At 37.7% G+C, this 25273-nt stretch overlaps 1 protein-coding gene across 1 annotated transcript in view; it reads right to left on the bottom strand.

The window, feature by feature from the left end:
* Positions 1-25273, bottom strand: part of akap6 (A kinase (PRKA) anchor protein 6) — a 313910-nt gene that overhangs the window by 194143 nt on the left and 94494 nt on the right. The gene's annotated exons all lie outside the window — the stretch shown is intronic.

Raw genomic sequence — 25273 nt, 5'->3', positions numbered from 1 at the left:
ATATCAATGACCCTGCTGCTGTGTCTTCTACCATACTAATCTATATCAATGACCTTGCTACTGTGTCTTCTACCATACTAAACTATATCAATGACCATGCTGCTGTGTCTTCTACCAAACCATTCTAATCTATATCAATGACCTTGCTACTGTGTCTTCTACCATACTAATCTATATCAATGACCTTGCTGCTGTGTCTTCTACCATACCATACTAATGTATATCAATGACCCTGCTGCTGTTTCTTCTACCATACTAATCAATATCAATGACCCTACTGCTGTGTCTTCTACCATACAATACTAATCTATATCAAGGACCATACTGCTGTGTCTTCTACCATACCATACTAATCTATATCAATCACCTTGCTTCTATGTCTTCTACCATACCATACGAATCTATATCAATGACCTTGCTGCTGTGTCTTCTACCGTACCATACTAATCTATATCAATGACCTTGCTGCTGTGTCTTCTACCATACCATAGTCATCTATATCAATGACCTTGCTGCTGTTTCTTCTACCATACTAATCTATATCAATGACCCTACTGCTGTGTCTTCCACCATACAATACTAATCTATATCAATGATCCTACTGCTGTTTCTTCTATCATACCATACTAATCTATATCAATGACCTTGCTGCTGTGTCTTCTACCATACTAATGTATATCAATGACCTTGCTGCTGTGTCTTCTACCATACCATACTAATCTATATCAATGACCATACTGCTGTGTCTTCTACCATACTAATCTATATTAATGACCTTGCTGCTGTGTCTTCTACCATACTAATCTATATCAATGACCTTGCTGCTGTGTCTTCTACCATACCATACTAATCTATATCAATGACCTTGCTGCTGTGTCTTCTACCATACCATACTAACCTATATCAATGACCATACTGCTGTGTCTTCTACCATACCATACTAATCTATATCAATTACCTTGCTGCTGTGTCTTCTACCATACCATACTAATCTATATCAATTACCTTGCTGCTGTGTCTTCTACCATACCATACTAATCTATATCAATGACCATACTGCTGTGTCTTCGCCCATACCATACTAATCTATATCAATTGCCTTGCTGCTGTGTCTTCTACCATACCATACTAACCTATATCAATGACCATACTGCTGTGTCTTCTACCATACTAATCTATATCAATTACCTTGCTGCTGTGTCTTCTACCATACTATTCTATATCAATGACCTTGCTGCTGTGTCTTCTAACATACTAATCTATATCAATGACCTTGCTGCTGTGTCTTCTACCATACTAATCTATATCAATGACCATGCTGCTGTGTCTTCTACCATTCTAATCAATATCAATGACCTTGTTGCTGTGTCTTCTGCAGTACCATACTAATCTATATCAATGACCTTGCTACTGTGTCTTCTACCATACTAATCTATATCAATGACCTTGGTGCTGTGTCTTCTACCATACCATACTAATCTATATCAATGACCTTGCTGCTGTGTCTTCTACCATACCATACTAATCTATATCAATGACCTTGCTACTGTGTCTTCTACCATACTAATCTATATCAATGACCTTGGTGCTGTGTCTTCTACCATACCATACTAATCTATATCAATGACCTGCTGCTGTGTCTTCTACCTTACTAATCAATATCAATGACCTTGTTGCTGTGTCTTCTACCATACCATACTAATATATATCAATGACCTTGCTGCTGTGTCTTCTACCATACCATACTCATATATATCAATGACCTTGCTGCTGTGTCTTCTACCATACCATACTCATCTATATCAATGACCCTGCTGCTGTGTCTTCTACCATACTAATCTATATCAATGACCTTGCTGATGTGTCTTCTATATCAATGACCTTGCTGCTATGTCTTCTACCAGACTAATCTATATCAATGACCTTGCTGCTGTGTCTTCTACCGTACCATACTAATCTATATCAATGACCTTGCTGCTATGTCTTCTACCATACCATACTAATATATATCAATGACCTTGCTGCTGTGTCTTCTACCATACCATACTCATCTATATCAATGACCTTGCTGCTGTGTCTTCTACCATACCATACTCATCTATATCAATGACCCTGCTGCTGTGTCTTCTACCATACTAATCTATATCAATGACCTTGCTACTGTGTCTTCTACCATACTAAACTATATCAATGACCTTGCTGCTGTGTCTTCTACCATACCATTCTAATCTATATCAATGACCTTGCTACTGTGTCTTCTACCATACTAATCTATATCAATGACCTTGCTGCTGTGTCTTCTACCATACCATACTAATGTATATCAATGACCCTGCTGCTGTTTCCTCTACCATACCAATCTATATCAATGACCCTACTGCTGTGTCTTCTACCATACAATACTAATCTATATCAATGACCATGCTGCTGTGTCTTCTACCATACCATACTAATCTTATCAATGACCTTGCTTCTATGTCTTCTACCATACCATACTAATCTATATCAATGACCTTGCTGCTATGTCTTCTACCATACCATACTAATCTATATCAATGACCTTGCTGCTGTGTCTTCTACCATACCATACTAATCTATATCAATGACCATGCTGCTGTGTCTTCTACCATACCACACTAATCCTTATCAATGACCTTGCTGCTGTGTCTTCTACCATACCATACTAATCTATATCAATGACCTTGCTGCTATGTCTTCTACCATACCATACTAATCTATATCAATGACCATGCTGCTGTGTCTTCTACCATACCATACTAATCCTATCAATGACCTTGCTGCTGTGTCTTCTACCATACCATACTAATCTATATCAATGACCTTGCTGCTGTGTCTTCTACCATACCATACTAATCTATATCAATGACCTTGCTGCTGTGTCTTCTACCATACCATACTAATCTATATCAATGACCTTGCTACTGTGTCTTCTACCATACTAATCTATATCAATGACCTTGGTGCTGTGTCTTCTACCACACCATACTAATCTATATCAATGACCTTGCTGCTGTGTCTTCTACCATACCATACTAATGTATATCAATGACCCTGCTGCTGTTTCTTCTACCATACCAATCTATATCAATAACCCTACTGCTGTGTCTTCTACCATACAATACTAATCTATATCAATGACCATACTGCTGTGTCTTCTACCATACCATACTAATCTATATCAATCACCTTGCTTCTATGTCTTCTACCATACCATACTAATCTATATCAATGACCTTGCTGCTATGTCTTCTACCATACCATACTAATCTATATCAATGACCTTGCTGCTATGTCTTCTACCATACCATACTAATCTATATCAATGACCTTGCTGCTATGTCTTCTACCATACCATACTAATCTATATCAATGACCTTGCTGCTATGTCTTCTACCATACCATACTCATATATATCAATGACCTTGCTGCTGTGTCTTCTACCATACCATACTCATCTATATTAATGACCCTGCTGCTGTGTCTTCTACCATACTAATCTATATCAATGACCTTGCTACTGTGTCTTCTACCATACTAAACTATATCAATGACCATGCTGCTGTGTCTTCTACCATACCATTCTAATCTATATCAATGACCTTGCTACTGTGTCTTCTACCATACTAATCTATATCAATGACCTTGCTGCTGTGTCTTCTACCATACCATACTAATGTATATCAATGACCCTGCTGCTGTTTCCTCTACTATACCAATCTAATCAATGACCCTACAGCTGTGTCTTCTACCATACAATACTAATCCATATCAATGACCATACTGCTGTGTCTTCTACCATACCATACTAATCTATATCAATCACCTTGCTTCTATGTCTTCTACCATACCATACTAATCTATATCAATGACCTTGCTGCTGTGTCTTCTACCATACCATACTAATCTATATCAATGACCTTGCTGCTATGTCTTCTACCATACCATACTAATCTATATCAATGACCATGCTGCTGTGTCTTCTACCATACCACACTAATCCTTATCAATGACCTTGCTGCTGTGTCTTCTACCATACCATACTAATCTATATCAATGACCTTGCTGCTATGTCTTCTACCATACCATACTAATCTATATCAATGACCTTGCTGCTGTGTCTTCTACCATACCATACATATCAATGACCCTGCTGCTGTGTCTTCTACCATACTAATCTATATCAATGACCTTGCTGCTGTGTCTTCTACCATACTAAACTATATCAATGACCATGCTGCTGTGTCTTCTACCAAACCATTCTAATCTATATCAATGACCTTGCTACTGTGTCTTCTACCATACTAATCTATATCAATGACCTTGCTGCTGTGTCTTCTACCATACCATACTAATGTATATCAATGACCCTGCTGCTGTTTCTTCTACCATACTAATCAATATCAATGACCCTACTGCTGTGTCTTCTACCATACAATACTAATCTATATCAATGACCATACTGCTGTGTCTTCTACCATACCATACTAATCTATATCAATCACCTTGCTTCTATGTCTTCTACCATACCATACGAATCTATATCAATGACCTTGCTGCTGTGTCTACCATACCATACTAATCTATATCAATGACCTTGCTGCTGTGTCTTCTACCATACCATACTAATCTATATCAATGACCTTGCTGCTGTTTCTTCTACCATACTAATCTATATCAATGACCTTACTGCTGTGTCTTCTACCATACCATACTAATCTATATCAATGACCTTGCTGCTGTGTCTTCTACCATACCATACTAATCTATATCAATGACCTTGCTGTGTCTTCTACCATACCATACTAATCTATATCAATGACCTTGCTGCTGTGTCTTCTACTACCATACTAATCTATATCAATGACCTTGCTGCTGTTCTTCTACCATACTAATCTATATCAATGACCTTGCTGCTGTGTCTTCTACCATACCATACTAATCTATATCAATGACCTTGCTGCTGTGTCTTCTACCATACCATAATCTATATCAATGACCTTGCTGCTGTTCTACCATACTAATCTATATCAATGTCTTCTTCTACCATACCATACTAATCTATATCAATGACCTTGCTGCTGTGTCTTCTACCATACCATACTAATCTATATCAATGACCTTGCTGCTGTGTCTTCTACCATACTAATCTATATCAATGACCTTGCTGCTGTGTCTTCTACCATACTAATCTATATCAATGACCTTGCTGCTGTGTCTTCTACCATACCATACTAATCTATATCAATGACCTTGCTGCTGTGTCTTCTACCATTCAATGACCATACCATACTAATCTATATCAATGACCTTGCTGCTGTGTCTTCTACCATACCATACTAATCTATATCAATGACCTTGCTGCTGTGTCTTCTACCATACCATACTAATCTATATCAATGACCATACTGCTGCCATGCTGCTGTGTCTTCTACCATACCATACTAACCTATATCAATGACCATTGCTGTGTCTTCTACCATACTAATCTATATCAATTACCTTGCTGCTGTGTCTTCTACCATACTATTCTATATCAATGACCTTGCTGCTGTGTCTTCTAACATACTAATCTATATCAATGACCTTGCTGCTGTGTCTTCTACCATACTAATCTATATCAATGACCATGCTGCTGTGTCTTCTACCATTCTAATCAATATCAATGACCTTGTTGCTGTGTCTTCTGCAGTACCATACTAATCTATATCAATGACCATACTGCTGTGTCTTCTACCATACCATACTAACCTATATCAATGACCTTGCTACTGTGTCTTCTACCATACCATACTAATCTATATCAATGACCTTGCTGCTGTGTCTTCTACCATACCATACTAATGTATATCAATGACCCTGCTGCTGTTTCTTCTACCATAACAATCAATGACCATACTGCTGTGTCTTCTACCATACTAATCTATATCAATTACCTTGCTGCTGTGTCTTCTACCGTACCATACTAATCTATATCAATGACCTTGCTGCTATGTCTTCTACCATACCATACTAATCTATATCAATGACCTTGCTGCTATTTCTTCTACCATACCATACTAATCTATATCAATGACCTTGCTGCTGTGTCTTCTACCATACCATACTCATCTATATCAATGACCTTGCTGCTGTGTCTTCTACCATACCATACTCATCTATATCAATGACCTTGCTTCTATGTCTTCTACCATACTAATCTATATCAATGACCTTGCTGCTGTGTCTTCTACCATACCATACTAATCTATATCAATGACCCTGCTGCTGTTTCTTCTACCATACAATATTAATCTATATCAATGACCTTGCTGCTGTGTCTTCTGCCGTACCATACTAATCTATATCAATGACCTTGCTGCTGTGTCTTCTACCGTACCATACTATTCTATATCAATCACCTTGCTTCTATGTCTTCTACCATACTAATCTATATCAATGACCTTGCTGCTATGTCTTCTACCATACCATACTAATCTATATCAATGACCTTGCTGCTGTGTCTTCTACCGTACCATACTAATCTATATCAAAGACCGTGCTGCTGTGTCTTCTACCATACCATACTCATCTATATCAATGACCTTGCTGCTTTGTCTTCTACAATACCATACTAATCTATATCAATGACCTTGCTGCTATGTCTTCTACCATACCATACTAATCTATATCAATGACCTTGCTGCTGTGTCTTCTACCATACCATACTGATCTATATCAATGACCTTGCTGCTATGTCGTCTACCATACCATACTAATCTATATCAATGACCTTGCTGCTATGTCTTCTACCATACCATACTAATCTATATCAATGACCTTGCTGCTATGTCTTCTACCATACCATACTAATCTATATCAATGACCTTGCTGCTGTGTCTTCTACCATACCATACTAATGTATATCAATGACCCTGCTGCTGTTTCTTCTACCATACTAATCTATATCAATGACCCTACTGCTGTGTCTTCTACCATACAATACTAATCTATATCAATGACCTTACTGCTGTGTCTTCTACCATACCATACTCATCTATATCAATGACCTTGCTGCTATGTCTTCTACCATACCATACTAATCTATATCAATGACCTTGCTGCTATGTCTTCTACCATACAATACTAATCTATATCAATGACCTTGCTGCTGTGTCTTCTACCATACCATTCTAATCTATATCAATGACCTTGCTACTGTGTCTTCTACCATACTAATCTATATCAATGACCTTGCTGCTGTCTTCTACCATACCATACTAATCTATATCAATGACCTTGCTGCTGTGTCTTCTACCATACTATACTAATGTATATCAATGACCCTGCTGCTGTTTCTTCTACCATACTAATCTATATCAATGACCCTACTGCTGTGTCTTCTACCATACCATACTAATCTATATCAATGACCTTGCTGCTGTGTCTTCTACCATACCATACTAATGTATATCAATGACCCTGCTGCTGTTTCCTCTACCATACCAATCTATATCAATGACCCTACAGCTGTGTCTTCTACCATACAATACTAATCTATATCAATGACCATACTGCTGTGTCTTCTACCATACCATACTAATCTATATCAATCACCTTGCTTCTATGTCTTCTACCATACCATACTAATCTATATCAATGACCTTGCTGCTATGTCTTCTACCGTACCATACTAATCTATATCAATGACCTTGCTGCTGTGTCTTCTACCATACCATACTCATCTATATCAATGACCCTGCTGCTGTGTCTTCTACCAAACTAATCTATATCAATGACCTTGCTACTGTGTCTTCTACCAAACCATTCTAATCTATATCAATGACCTTGCTACTGTGTCTTCTACCATACTAATCTATATCAATGACCTTGCTGCTGTGTCTTCTACCATACCATACTAATGTATATCAATGACCCTGCTGCTGTTTCTTCTACCATACTAATCAATATCAATGACCCTACTGCTGTGTCTTCTACCATACAATACTAATCTATATCAAGGACCATACTGCTGTGTCTTCTACCATACCATACTAATCTATATCAATCACCTTGCTTCTATGTCTTCTACCATACCATACGAATCTATATCAATGACCTTGCTGCTGTGTCTTCTACCGTACCATACTAATCTATATCAATGACCTTGCTGCTGTGTCTTCTACCATACCATAGTCATCTATATCAATGACCTTGCTGCTGTTTCTTCTACCATACTAATCTATATCAATGACCCTACTGCTGTGTCTTCCACCATACAATACTAATCTATATCAATGATCCTACTGCTGTTTCTTCTATCATACCATACTAATCTATATCAATGACCTTGCTGCTGTGTCTTCTACCATACTAATGTATATCAATGACCCTGCTGCTGTGTCTTCTACCATACTAATCTATATCAATGACCTTGCTGCTGTGTCTTCTACCATACCATACTAATGTATATCAATGACCCTGCTGCTGTTTCTTCTACCATACTAATCAATATCAATGACCCTACTGCTGTGTCTTCTACCATACAATACTAATCTATATCAAGGACCATACTGCTGTGTCTTCTACCATACCATACTAATCTATATCAATCACCTTGCTTCTATGTCTTCTACCATACCATACGAATCTATATCAATGACCTTGCTGCTGTGTCTTCTACCGTACCATACTAATCTATATCAATGACCTTGCTGCTGTGTCTTCTACCATACCATAGTCATCTATATCAATGACCTTGCTGCTGTTTCTTCTACCATACTAATCTATATCAATGACCCTACTGCTGTGTCTTCCACCATACAATACTAATCTATATCAATGATCCTACTGCTGTTTCTTCTATCATACCATACTAATCTATATCAATGACCTTGCTGCTGTGTCTTCTACCATACTAATGTATATCAATGACCCTGCTGCTGTGTCTTCTACCATACTAATGTATATCAATGACCTTGCTGCTGTGTCTTCTACCATACTAATCTATATCAATGACCATGCTGCTGTGTCTTCTACCATACCATACTAATCAATATCAATGACCTTGCTGCTGTGTCTTCTACCATACTAATCTATATTAATGACCTTGCTGCTGTGTCTTCTACCATACTAATCTATATCAATGACCTTGCTGCTGTGTCTTCTACCATACCATACTAATCTATATCAATGACCATACTGCTGTGTCTTCTACCATACTAATCTATATTAATGACCTTGCTGCTGTGTCTTCTACCATACTAATCTATATCAATGACCTTGCTGCTGTGTCTTCTACCATACCATACTAATCTATATCAATGACCTTGCTGCTGTGTCTTCTACCATACCATACTAACCTATATCAATGACCATACTGCTGTGTCTTCTACCATACCATACTAATCTATATCAATTACCTTGCTGCTGTGTCTTCTACCATACCATACTAATCTATATCAATTACCTTGCTGCTGTGTCTTCTACCATACCATACTAATCTATATCAATGACCATACTGCTGTGTCTTCGCCCATACCATACTAATCTATATCAATTACCTTGCTGCTGTGTCTTCTACCATACCATACTAACCTATATCAATTACCATACTGCTGTGTCTTCTACCATACTAATCTATATCAATTACCTTGCTGCTGTGTCTTCTACCATACTATTCTATATCAATGACCTTGCTGCTGTGTCATCTAACATACTAATCTATATCAATGACCTTGCTGCTGTGTCTTCTACCATACTAATCTATATCAATGACCATGCTGCTGTGTCTTCTACCATTCTAATCAATATCAATGACCTTGTTGCTGTGTCTTCTGCAGTACCATACTAATCTATATTAATGACCTTGCTACTGTGTCTTCTACCATACCATACTAATCTATATCAATGACCATACTGCTGTGTCTTCTACCATACCATACTAACCTATATCAATGACCTTGCTACTGTGTCTTCTACCATACCATACTAATGTATATCAATGACCCTGCTGCTGTTTCTTCTACCATAACAATCAATGACCATACTGCTGTGTCTTCTACCATAATAATCTATATCAATTACCTTGCTGCTGTGTCTTCTACCATACAATATTAATCTATATCAATGACCTTGCTGCTGTGTCTTCTGCCGTACCATACTAATCTATATCAATGACCTTGCTGCTGTGTCTTCTACCGTACCATACTATTCTATATCAATCACCTTGCTTCTATGTCTTCTACCATACTAATCTATATCAATGACCTTGCTGCTATGTCTTCTACCATACCATACTAATCTATATCAAAGACCTTGCTGCTGTGTCTTCTACCGTACCATACTAATCTATATCAAAGACCTTGCTGCTGTGTCTTCTACCATACCATACTCATCTATATCAATGACCTTGCTGCTTTGTCTTCTACCATACCATACTAATCTATATCAATGACCTTGCTGCTATGTCTTCTACCATACCATACTAATCTATATCAATGACCTTGCTGCTGTGTCTTCTACCATACCATACTAATCTATATCAATGACCTTGCTGCTATGTCTTCTACCATACCATACTAATCTATATCAATGACCTTGCTGCTATGTCTTCTACCATACCATACTAATCTATATCAATGACCTTGCTGCTATGTCTTCTACCATACCATACTAATCTATATCAATGACCTTGCTGCTGTGTCTTCTACCATACCATACTAATGTATATCAATGACCCTGCTGCTGTTTCTTCTACCATACTAATCTATATCAATGACCCTACTGCTGTGTCTTCTACCATACAATACTAATCTATATCAATGACCTTACTGCTGTGTCTTCTACCATACCATACTCATCTATATCAATGACCTTGCTGCTATGTCTTCTACCATACCATACTAATCTATATCAATGACCTTGCTGCTATGTCTTCTACCATACAATACTAATCTATATCAATGACCTTGCTGCTATGTCTTCTACCATACCATTCTAATCTATATCAATGACCTTGCTGCTGAGTCTTCTGCCGTACCATACTAATCTATATCAATCACCTTGCTTCTATGTCTTCTACCATACTAATCTATATCAATGACCTTGCTGCTGTGTCTTCTACCATACCATACTAATCTATATCAATTACCTTGCTGATGTGTCTTCTACCATACTATACTAATGTATATCAATGACCCTGCTGCTGTTTCTTCTACCATACTAATCTATATCAATGACCCTACTGCTGTGTCTTCTACCATACAATACTAATCTATATCAATGACCCTACTGCTGTGTCTTCTACCATACTATACTCATCTATATCAATGACCTTGCTGCTGTGTCTTCTACCATACCATACTCATCTATATCAATGACCTTGCTGCTATGTCTTCTACCATACCATACTAATCTATATCAATGACCTTGCTGCTATTTCTTCTACCATACCATACTAATCTATATCAATGACCTTGCTGCTGTGTCTTCTACCATACCATACTCATCTATATCAATGACCTTGCTGCTGTGTCTTCTACCATACCATACTCATCTATATCAATGACCTTGCTTCTATGTCTTCTACCATACTAATCTATATCAATGACCTTGCTGCTGTGTCTTCTACCATACCATACTAATCTATATCAATGACCCTGCTGCTGTTTCTTCTACCATACTAATCTATATCAATGACCCTACTGCTGTGTCTTCTACCATACAATATTAATCTATATCAATGACCTTGCTGCTGTGTCTTCTGCCGTACCATACTAATCTATATCAATGACCTTGCTGCTGTGTCTTCTACCGTACCATACTATTCTATATCAATCACCTTGCTTCTATTTCTTCTACCATACTAATCTATATCAATGACCTTGCTGCTGTGTCTTCTACCATACCATACTAATCTATATCAATGACCTTGCTGCTATGTCTTCTACCATACCATACTAATCTATATCAATGACCTTGCTGCTATGTCTTCTACCATACCATACTAATCTATATCAATGACCTTGCTGCTGTGTCTTCTACCATACCACACTAATGTATATCAATGACCCTGCTGCTGTTTCTTCTACCATACTAATCTATATCAATGACCCTACTGCTGTGTCTTCTACCATACAATACTAATCTATATCAATGACCTTACTGCTGTGTCTTCTACCATACCATACTCATCTATATCAATGACCTTGCTGCTATGTCTTCTACCATACCATACTAATCTATATCAATGACCTTGCTGCTATGTCTTCTACCATACAATACTAATCTATATCAATGACCTTGCTGCTGTGTCTTCTACCATACCATTATAATCTATATCAATGACCTTGCTACTGTGTCTTCTACCATACTAATCTATATCAATGACCTTGCTGCTGTCTTCTACCATACCATACTAATCTATATCAATGACCTTGCTGCTGTGTCTTCTACCATACTATACTAATGTATATCAATGACCCTGCTGCTGTTTCTTCTACCATACTAATCTATATCAATGACCCTACTGCTGTGTCTTCTACCATACAATACTAATCTATATCAATGACCTTGCTGCTGTGTCTTCTACCATACCATACTAATCTATATCAATGACCTTGCTGCTATGTCTTCTACCATACCATACTAATCTATATCAATGACCTTGCTTCTATGTCTTCTACCATACCATACTAATCTATATCAATGACCTTGCTGCTATGTCTTCTACCATACCATACTAATCTATATCAATGACCTTGCTGCTGTGTCTTCTACCATACCATACTAATCTATATCAATGACCTTGCTGCTGTGTCTTCTACCATACCATACTCATCTATATCAATGACCTTGCTGCTTTGTCTTCTACCATACCATACTAATCTATATCAATGACCTTGCTGCTGTGTCTTCTACCATACCATACTAATCTATATCAATCACCTTGCTGCTGTGTCTTCTACTGTACCATACTAATCTATATCAATGACCTTGCTGCTATGTCTTCTACCATACCATACTCATCTATATCAATGACCTTGCTGCTGTGTCTTCTACCGTACCATACTAATCTATATCAATGACCCTGCTGCTGTGTCTTCTACCATACCATACTCATCTATATCAATGACCTTGCTGCTGTGTCTTCTACCGTACCATACTAATCTATATCAATGACCTTGCTGCTGTGTCTTCTACCATACCATACTCATCTATATCAATGACCTTGCTGCTTTGTCTTCTACCATACCATACTAATCTATATCAATGACCTTGCTGCTGTGTCTTCTACCATACTAATCTATATCAATGACCTTGCTGCTTTGTCTTCTACCATACTATTCTATATCAATGACCTTGCTGCTGTGTCTTCTACCATACTATACTAATGTATATCAATGACCCTGCTGCTGTTTCTTCTACCATACTAATCTATATCAATGACCCTACTGCTGTGTCTTCTACCATACAATACTAATCTATATCAATGACCCTACTGCTGTGTCTTCTACCATACTATACTCATCTATATCAATGACCTTGCTGCTGTGTCTTCTACCATACCATACTAATCTATATCAATGACCTTGCTGCTATGTCTTCTACCATACCATACTAATCTATATCAATGACCTTGCTGCTGTGTCTTCTACCATACTATACTAATGTATATCAATGACCCTGCTGCTGTTTCTTCTACCATACTAATCTATATCAATGACCCTACTGCTGTGTCTTCACCATACAATACTAATCTATATCAATGACCCTACTGCTGTGTCTTCTACCATACTATACTCATCTATATCAATGACCTTGCTGCTGTGTCTTCTACCATACCATACTCATCTATATCAATGACCTTGCTGCTGTGTCTTCTACCATACCATACTCATCTATATCAATGACCTTGCTTCTATGTCTTCTACCATACTAATCTATATCAATGACCTTGCTGCTGTGTCTTCTACCATACCATACTAATCTATATCAATGACCCTGCTGCTGTTTCTTCTACCATACTAATCTATATCAATGACCCTACTGCTGTGTCTTCTACCATACAATACTAATCTATATCAATGACCTTACTGCTGTGTCTTCTACCATACCATACTCATCTATATCAATGACCTTGCTGCTATGTCTTCTACCATATCATACTAATCTATATCAATGACCTTGCTGCTATGTCTTCTACCATACAATACTAATCTATATCAATGACCTTGCTGCTGTGTCTTCTACCATACCATTATAATCTATATCAATGACCTTGCTACTGTGTCTTCTACCATACTAATCTATATCAATGACCTTGCTGCTGTCTTCTACCATACCATACTAATCTATATCAATGACCTTGCTGCTGTGTCTTCTACCATACTATACTAATGTATATCAATGACCCTGCTGCTGTTTCTTCTACCATACTAATCTATATCAATGACCCTACTGCTGTGTCTTCTACCATACAATACTAATCTATATCAATGACCCTACTGCTGTGTCTTCTACCATACTAATCTATATCAATGACCTTGCTGCTTTGTCTTCTACCATACTATTCTATATCAATGACCTTGCTGCTTTGTCTTCTACCATACCATACTAATCTATATCAATGACCTTGCTGCTGTGTCTTCTACCATACCATACTAATCTATATCAATCACCTTGCTGCTGTGTCTTCTACCGTACCATACTAATCTATATCAATGACCTTGCTGCTATGTCTTCTACCATACCATACTCATCTATATCAATGACCTTGCTGCTGTGTCTTCTACCGTACCATACTAATCTATATCAATGACCCTGCTGCTGTGTCTTCTACCATACCATACTCATCTATATCAATGACCTTGCTGCTGTGTCTTCTACCGTACCATACTAATCTATATCAATGACCTTGCTGCTGTGTCTTCTACCATACCATACTCATCTATATCAATGACCTTGCTGCTTTGTCTTCTACCATACCATACTAATCTATATCAATGACCTTGCTGCTGTGTCTTCTACCATACTAATCTATATCAATGACCTTGCTGCTTTGTCTTCTACCATACTATTCTATATCAATGACCTTGCTGCTGTGTCTTCTACCATACTATACTAATGTATATCAATGACCCTGCTGCTGTTTCTTCTACCATACTAATCTATATCAATGACCCTACTGCTGTGTCTTCTACCATACAATACTAATCTATATCAATGACCCTACTGCTGTGTCTTCTACCATACTATACTCATCTATATCAATGACCTTGCTGCTGTGTCTTCTACCATACCATACTAATCTATATCAATGACCTTGCTGCTATGTCTTCTACCATACCATACTAATCTATATCAATGACCTTGCTGCTGTGTCTTCTACCATACTATACTAATGTATATCAATGACCCTGCTGCTGTTTCTTCTACCATACTAATCTATATCAATGACCCTACTGCTGTGTCTTCTACCATACAATACTAATCTATATCAATGACCCCACTGCTGTGTCTTCTACCATACTATACTCATCTATATCAATGACCTTGCTGCTGTGTCTTCTACCATACCATACTCATCTATATCAATGACCTTGCTGCTGTGTCTTCTACCATACCATACTCATCTATATCAATGACCTTGCTTCTATGTCTTCTACCATACTAATCTATATCAATGACCTTGCTGCTGTGTCTTCTACCATACCATACTAATCTATATCAATGACCCTGCTGCTGTTTCTTCTACCATACTAATCTATATCAATGACCCTACTGCTGTGTCTTCTACCATACAATACTAATCTATATCAATGACCTTACTGCTGTGTCTTCTACCATACCATACTCATCTATATCAATGACCTTGCTGCTATGTCTTCTACCATATCATACTAATCTATATCAATGACCTTGCTGCTATGTCTTCTACCATACAATACTAATCTATATCAATGACCTTGCTGCTGTGTCTTCTACCATACCATTATAATCTATATCAATGACCTTGCTACTGTGTCTTCTACCATACTAATCTATATCAATGACCTTGCTGCTGTCTTCTACCATACCATACTAATCTATATCAATGACCTTGCTGCTGTGTCTTCTACCATACTATACTAATGTATATCAATGACCCTGCTGCTGTTTCTTCTACCATACTAATCTATATCAATGACCCTACTGCTGTGTCTTCTACCATACAATACTAATCTATATCAATGACCCTACTGCTGTGTCTTCTACCATACTATACTCATCTATATCAATGACCTTGCTGCTGTGTCTTCTACCATACCATACTAATCTATATCAATGACCTTGCTGCTATGTCTTCTACCATACCATACTAATCTATATCAATGACCTTGCTGCTATGTCTTCTACCATACCATACTAATCTATATCAATGACCTTGCTTCTATGTCTTCTACCATACCATACTAATCTATATCAATGACCTTGCTGCTATGTCTTCTACCATACCATACTAATCTATATCAATGACCTTGCTGCTGTGTCTTCTACCATACCATACTAATCTATATCAATGACCTTGCTGCTGTGTCTTCTACCATACCATACTCATCTATATCAATGACCTTGCTGCTTTGTCTTCTACCATACCATACTAATCTATATCAATGACCTTGCTGCTGTGTCTTCTACCATACCATACTAATCTATATCAATCACCTTGCTGCTGTGTCTTCTACCGTACCATACTAATCTATATCAATGACCTTGCTGCTATGTCTTCTACCATACCATACTCATCTATATCAATGACCTTGCTGCTGTGTCTTCTACCGTACCATACTAATCTATATCAATGACCCTGCTGCTGTGTCTTCTACCATACCATACTCATCTATATCAATGACCTTGCTGCTGTGTCTTCTACCGTACCATACTAATCTATATCAATGACCTTGCTGCTGTGTCTTCTACCATACCATACTCATCTATATCAATGACCTTGCTGCTTTGTCTTCTACCATACCATACTAATCTATATCAATGACCTTGCTGCTGTGTCTTCTACCATACTAATCTATATCAATGACCTTGCTGCTTTGTCTTCTACCATACTATTCTATATCAATGACCTTGCTGCTGTGTCTTCTACCATACTATACTAATGTATATCAATGACCCTGCTGCTGTTTCTTCTACCATACTAATCTATATCAATGACCCTACTGCTGTGTCTTCTACCATACAATACTAATCTATATCAATGACCCTACTGCTGTGTCTTCTACCATACTATACTCATCTATATCAATGACCTTGCTGCTGTGTCTTCTACCATACCATACTAATCTATATCAATGACCTTGCTGCTATGTCTTCTACCATACCATACTAATCTATATCAATGACCTTGCTGCTATGTCTTCTACCATACCATACTAATCTATATCAATGACCTTGCTTCTATGTCTTCTACCATACCATACTAATCTATATCAATGACCTTGCTGCTATGTCTTCTACCATACCATACTAATCTATATCAATGACCTTGCTGCTGTGTCTTCTACCATACCATACTAATCTATATCAATGACCTTGCTGCTGTGTCTTCTACCATACCATACTCATCTATATCAATGACCTTGCTGCTTTGTCTTCTACCATACCATACTAATCTATATCAATGACCTTGCTGCTGTGTCTTCTACCATACCATACTAATCTATATCAATCACCTTGCTGCTGTGTCTTCTACCGTACCATACTAATCTATATCAATGACCTTGCTGCTATGTCTTCTACCATACCATACTCATCTATATCAATGACCTTGCTGCTGTGTCTTCTACCGTACCATACTAATCTATATCAATGACCCTGCTACTGTGTCTTCTACCATACCATACTCATCTATATCAATGACCTTGCTGCTGTGTCTTCTACCGTACCATACTAATCTATATCAATGACCTTGCTGCTGTGTCTTCTACCATACCATACTCATCTATATCAATGACCTTGCTGCTGTTTCTTCTACCATACCATACTAATCTATATCAATGACCTTGCTGCTGTGTCTTCTACCATACTAATCTATATCAATGACCTTGCTGCTTTGTCTTCTACCATACTATTCTATATCAATGACCTTGCTGCTGTGTCTTCTACCATACTATTCTATATCAATGACCTTGCTGCTGTGTCTTCTACCATATTATTCTATATCAATGACCTTGTTGCTGTCTTCTACCATACTAATCTATATCAATGACCTTGCTGCTGTCTTCTACCATACCATACTAATCTATATCAATGACCTTGCTGCTGTGTCTTCTACCATACCACACTAATGTATATCAATGACCCTGCTGCTGTTTCTTCTACCATACTAATCTATATCAATGACCCTACTGCTGTGTCTTCTACCATACAATACTAATCTATATCAATGACCTTACTGCTGTGTCTTCTACCATACCATACTCATCTATATCAATGACCTTGCTGCTGTTTCTTCTACCATACTAATCTATATCAATGACCCTACTGCTGTGTCTTCTACCATACAATACTAATCTATATCAATGACCTTGCTGCTGTGTCTTCTACCATACCATATAATCTATATCAATGACCTTGCTATGTGTCTTCTAATACTAATCTATATCAATGACCTTGCTGCTGTCTTCTACCATACCATACTAATCTATATCAATGACCTTGCTGCTGTGTCTTCTACCATACTATACTAATGTATATCAATGACCCTGCTGCTGTTTCTTCTACCATACTAATCTATATCAATGACCCTACTGCTGTGTCTTCTACCATACAATACTAATCTATATCAATGACCCTACTGCTGTGTCTTCTACCATACTATACTCATCTATATCAATGACCTTGCTGCTGTGTCTTCTACCATACCATACTAATCTATATCAATGACCTTGCTGCTATGTCTTCTACCATACCATACTAATCTATATCAATGACCTTGCTGCTATGTCTTCTACCATACCATACTAATCTATATCAATGACCTTGTTTCTATGTCTTCTACCATACCATACTAATCTATATCAATGACCTTGCTGCTATGTCTTCTACCATACCATACTAATCTATATCAATGACCTTGCTGCTGTGTCTTCTACCATACCATACTAATCTATATCAATGACCTTGCTGCTGTGTCTTCTACCATACCATACTAATCTATATCAATGACCTTGCTGCTTTGTCTTCTACCATACCATACTAATCTATATCAATGACCTTGCTGCTGTGTCTTCTACCATACCATACTAATCTATATCAATCACCTTGCTGCTGTGTCTTCTACCGTACCATACTAATCTATATCAATGACCTTGCTGCTATGTCTTCTACCATACCATACTCATCTATATCAATGACCTTGCTGCTGTGTCTTCTACCGTACCATACTAATCTATATCAATGACCTTGCTGCTGTGTCTTCTACCATACCATACTCATCTATATCAATGACCTTGCTGCTTTGTCTTCTACCATACCATACTAATCTATATCAATGACCTTGCTGCTGTGTCTTCTACCATACTAATCTATATCAATGACCTTGCTGCTTTGTCTTCTACCATACTATTCTATATCAATGACCTTGCTGCTGTGTCTTCTACCATACTATACTAATGTATATCAATGACCCTGCTGCTGTTTCTTCTACCATACTAATCTATATCAATGACCCTACTGCTGTGTCTTCTACCATACAATACTAATCTATATCAATGACCCTACTGCTGTGTCTTCTACCATACTATACTCATCTATATCAATGACCTTGCTGCTGTGTCTTCTACCATACCATACTAATCTATATCAATGACCTTGCTGCTATGTCTTCTACCATACCATACTAATCTATATCAATGACCTTGCTGCAATGTCTTCTACCATACCATACTAATCTATATCAATGACCTTGCTTCTATGTCTTCTACCATACCATACTAATCTATATCAATGACCTTGCTGCTATGTCTTCTACCATACCATACTAATCTATATCAATGACCTTGCTGCTGTGTCTTCTACCATACCATACTAATCTATATCAATGACCTTGCTGCTGTGTCTTCTACCATACCATACTCATCTATATCAATGACCTTGCTGCTTTGTCTTCTACCATACCATACTAATCTATATCAATGACCTTGCTGCTGTGTCTTCTACCATACCATACTAATCTATATCAATCACCTTGCTGCTGTGTCTTCTACCGTACCATACTAATCTATATCAATGACCTTGCTGCTGTGTCTTCTACCATACCATACTCATCTATATCAATGACCTTGCTGCTTTGTCTTCTACCATACCATACTAATCTATATCAATGACCTTGCTGCTGTGTCTTCTACCATACTAATCTATATCAATGACCTTGCTGCTTTGTCTTCTACCATACTATTCTATATCAATGACCTTGCTGCTGTGTCTTCTACCATACTATACTAATGTATATCAATGACCCTGCTGCTGTTTCTTCTACCATACTAATCTATATCAATGACCCTACTGCTGTGTCTTCTACCATACAATACTAATCTATATCAATGACCCTACTGCTGTGTCTTCTACCATACTATACTCATCTATATCAATGACCTTGCTGCTGTGTCTTCTACCATACCATACTAATCTATATCAATGACCTTGCTGCTATGTCTTCTACCATACCATACTAATCTATATCAATGACCTTGCTGCAATGTCTTCTACCATACCATACTAATCTATATCAATGACCTTGCTTCTATGTCTTCTACCATACCATACTAATCTATATCAATGACCTTGCTGCTATGTCTTCTACCATACCATACTAATCTATATCAATGACCTTGCTGCTGTGTCTTCTACCATACCATACTAATCTATATCAATGACCTTGCTGCTGTGTCTTCTACCATACCATACTCATCTATATCAATGACCTTGCTGCTTTGTCTTCTACCATACCATACTAATCTATATCAATGACCTTGCTGCTGTGTCTTCTACCATACCATACCATACTAATCTATATCAATCACCTTGCTGCTGTGTCTTCTACCGTACCATACTAATTTATATCAATGACCTTGCTGCTATGTCTTCTACCATACCATACTCATCTATATCAATGACCTTGCTGCTGTGTCTTCTACCGTACCATACTAATCTATATCAATGACCTTGCTGCTGTGTCTTCTACCATACCATACTCATCTATATCAATGACCTTGCTGCTTTGTCTTCTACCATACCATACTAATCTATATCAATGACCTTGCTGCTGTGTCTTCTACCATACTAATCTATATCAATGACCTTGCTGCTTTGTCTTCTACCATACTATTCTATATCAATGACCTTGCTGCTGTGTCTTCTACCATACTATTCTATATCAATGACCTTGCTGCTGTGTCTTCTACCATATTATTCTATATCAATGACCTTGTTGCTGTGTCTTCCACCATACTATTCTATATCAATGACCATGCTGCTGTGTCTTCTACCATACTAATCTATATCAATGACCTTGTTGCTGTGTCTTGTACCATACTATTCTATATCGATGACCTTGCTGCTGTGTCTTCTACCATACTAATCTATATCAATGACCATGCTGCTGTGTCTTCTACCATACCATACTAATCTATATCAATGACCTTGCTGCTGTGTCTTCTACCATACTATTCTATATCAATGACCTTGCTGCTATGTCTTCTACCATACCATACTAATCTATATCAATGACCTTGCTGCTGTGTCTTCAACCATACTAATCTATATCAATGACCATACTGCTGTGTCTTCTACCATACTAAACTATATCAATGACCTTGCTGCTGTGTCTTCTACCATACCATACTAATCTATATCAATGACCCTGCTGCTGTTTCTTCTACCATACTAATCTATATCAATGACCCTACTGCTGTGTCTTCTACCATACAATATTAATCTATATCAATGACCTTGCTGCTGTGTCTTCTGCCGTACCATACTAATCTATATCAATGACCTTGCTGCTGTGTCTTCTACCGTACCATACTATTCTATATCAATCACCTTGCTTCTATGTCTTCTACCATACTAATCTATATCAATGACCTTGCTGCTATGTCTTCTACCATACCATACTAATCTATATCAATGACCTTGCTGCTGTGTCTTCTACCATACCATACTAATCTATATCAAAGACCTTGCTGCTGTGTCTTCTACCATACCATACTCATCTATATCAATGACCTTGCTGCTTTGTCTTCTACCATACCATACTAATCTATATCAATGACCTTGCTGCTATGTCTTCTACCATACCATACTAATCTATATCAATGACCTTGCTGCTGTGTCTTCTACCATACCATACTAATCTATATCAATGACCTTGCTGCTATGTCTTCTACCATACCATACTAATCTATATCAATGACCTTGCTGCTATGTCTTCTACCATACCATACTAATCTATATCAATGACCTTGCTGCTATGTCTTCTACCATACCATACTAATCTATATCAATGACCTTGCTGCTGTGTCTTCTACCATACCACACTAATGTATATCAATGACCCTGCTGCTGTTTCTTCTACCATACTAATCTATATCAATGACCCTACTGCTGTGTCTTCTACCATACAATACTAATCTATATCAATGACCTTACTGCTGTGTCTTCTACCATACCATACTCATCTATATCAATGACCTTGCTGCTATGTCTTCTACCATACCATACTAATCTATATCAATGACCTTGCTGCTATGTCTTCTACCATACAATACTAATCTATATCAATGACCTTGCTGCTGTGTCTTCTACCATACCATTCTAATCTATATCAATGACCTTGCTACTGTGTCTTCTACCATACTAATCTATATCAATGACCTTGCTGCTGTCTTCTACCATACCATACTAATCTATATCAATGACCTTGCTGCTGTGTCTTCTACCATACTATACTAATGTATATCAATGACCCTGCTGCTGTTTCTTCTACCATACTAATCTATATCAATGACCCTACTGCTGTGTCTTCTACCATACAATACTAATCTATATCAATGACCCTACTGCTGTGTCTTCTACCATACTATACTCATCTATATCAATGACCTTGCTGCTGTGTCTTCTACCATACTAATCTATATCAATGACCCTACTGCTGTGTCTTCTACCATACAATACTAATCTATATCAATGACCTTACTGCTGTGTCTTCTACCATACCATACTCATCTATATCAATGACCTTGCTGCTATGTCTTCTACCATACCATACTAATCTATATCAATGACCTTGCTGCTATGTCTTCTACCATACAATACTAATCTATATCAATGACCTTGCTGCTGTGTCTTCTACCATACCATTCTAATCTATATCAATGACCTTGCTACTGTGTCTTCTACCATACTAATCTATATCAATGACCTTGCTGCTGTCTTCTACCATACCATACTAATCTATATCAATGACCTTGCTGCTGTGTCTTCTACCATACTATACTAATGTATATCAATGACCCTACTGCTGTGTCTTCTACCATACAATACTAATCTATATCAATGACCCTACTGCTGTGTCTTCTACCATACTATACTCATCTATATCAATGACCTTGCTGCTGTGTCTTCTACCATACCATACTAATCTATATCAATGACCTTGCTGCTATGTCTTCTACCATACCATACTAATCTATATCAATGACCTTGCTTCTATGTCTTCTACCATACCATACTAATCTATATCAATGACCTTGCTGCTATGTCTTCTACCATACCATACTAATCTATATCAATGACCTTGCTGCTGTGTCTTCTACCATACCATACTAATCTATATCAATGACCTTGCTGCTGTGTCTTCTACCATACCATACTCATCTATATCAATGACCTTGCTGCTTTGTCTTCTACCATACCATACTAATCTATATCAATGACCTTGCTGCTGTGTCTTCTACCATACCATACTAATCTATATCAATCACCTTGCTGCTGTGTCCTCTACCATACCATACTAATCTATATCAATGACCTTGCTGCTATGTCTTCTACCATACCATACTCATCTATATCAATGACCTTGCTGCTGTGTCTTCTACCGTACCATACTAATCTACATAAATGACCCTGCTGCTGTGTCTTCTACCATACCATACTCATCTATATCAATGACCTTGCTGCTATGTCTTCTACCATACCATACTAATCTATATCAATGACCTTGCTGCTGTGTCTTCTACCGTACCATACTAATCTATATCAATGACCTTGCTGCTGTGTCTTCTACCATACCATACTCATCTATATCAATGACCTTGCTGCTTTGTCTTCTACCATACCATACTAATCTATATCAATGACCTTGCTGCTGTGTCTTCTACCATACTAATCTATATCAATGACCTTGCTGCTTTGTCTTCTACCATATTATTCTATATCAATGACCTTGTTGCTGTGTCTTCCACCATACTATTCTATATCAATGACCATGCTGCTGTGTCTTCTACCATACTAATCTATATCAATGACCTTGTTGCTGTGTCTTGTACCATACTATTCTATATCGATGACCTTGCTGCTGTGTCTTCTACCATACTAATATATATCAATGACCATGCTACTGTGTCTTCTACCATACCATACGAATCTATATCAATGACCTTGCTGCTGTGTCTTCTACCATACTATATCAATGACCTTGCTGCTATGTCTTCTACCATACCATACTAATCTATATCAATGACCTTGCTGCTGTGTCTTCAACCATACTAATCTATATCAATGACCATACTGCTGTGTCTTCTACCATACTAAACTATATCAATGACATTTACATTTACATTTAAGTCATTTAGCAGACGCTCTTATCCAGAGCGACTTACAAATTGGTGCATTCACCTTATGACATCCAGTGGAACAGTCACTTTACAATAGTGCATCTAAATCTTAAAGGGGGGGGGGGGTGAGAGGGATTACTTATCCTATCCTAGGTATTTCCTGACAGGCCGCCCCCAGGTGGTGAGGGTAGGTAGCAACACATTTGCCTCGCTGATCCTCAACACTGGAGCTCCCCAGGGGTGCGTGCTCAGTCCCCTCCTGTACTCCCTGTTCACCCACGACTATGTGGCCAGGCACGACTCCAACACCATCATTAAGTTTTCAGAGGACACAACAATGGTAGGCCGGATCACCGTCAACGACGAGACAGCCTATAGGGAGGAGG

This window comes from Oncorhynchus gorbuscha, linkage group LG10 (assembly GCF_021184085.1).
Source record: "Oncorhynchus gorbuscha isolate QuinsamMale2020 ecotype Even-year linkage group LG10, OgorEven_v1.0, whole genome shotgun sequence".
Lineage (NCBI taxonomy): Eukaryota > Metazoa > Chordata > Actinopteri > Salmoniformes > Salmonidae > Oncorhynchus > Oncorhynchus gorbuscha.
Note: the sequence above shows the minus strand (reverse complement) of the source record. Positions and strands in the feature narration are given on the sequence as shown.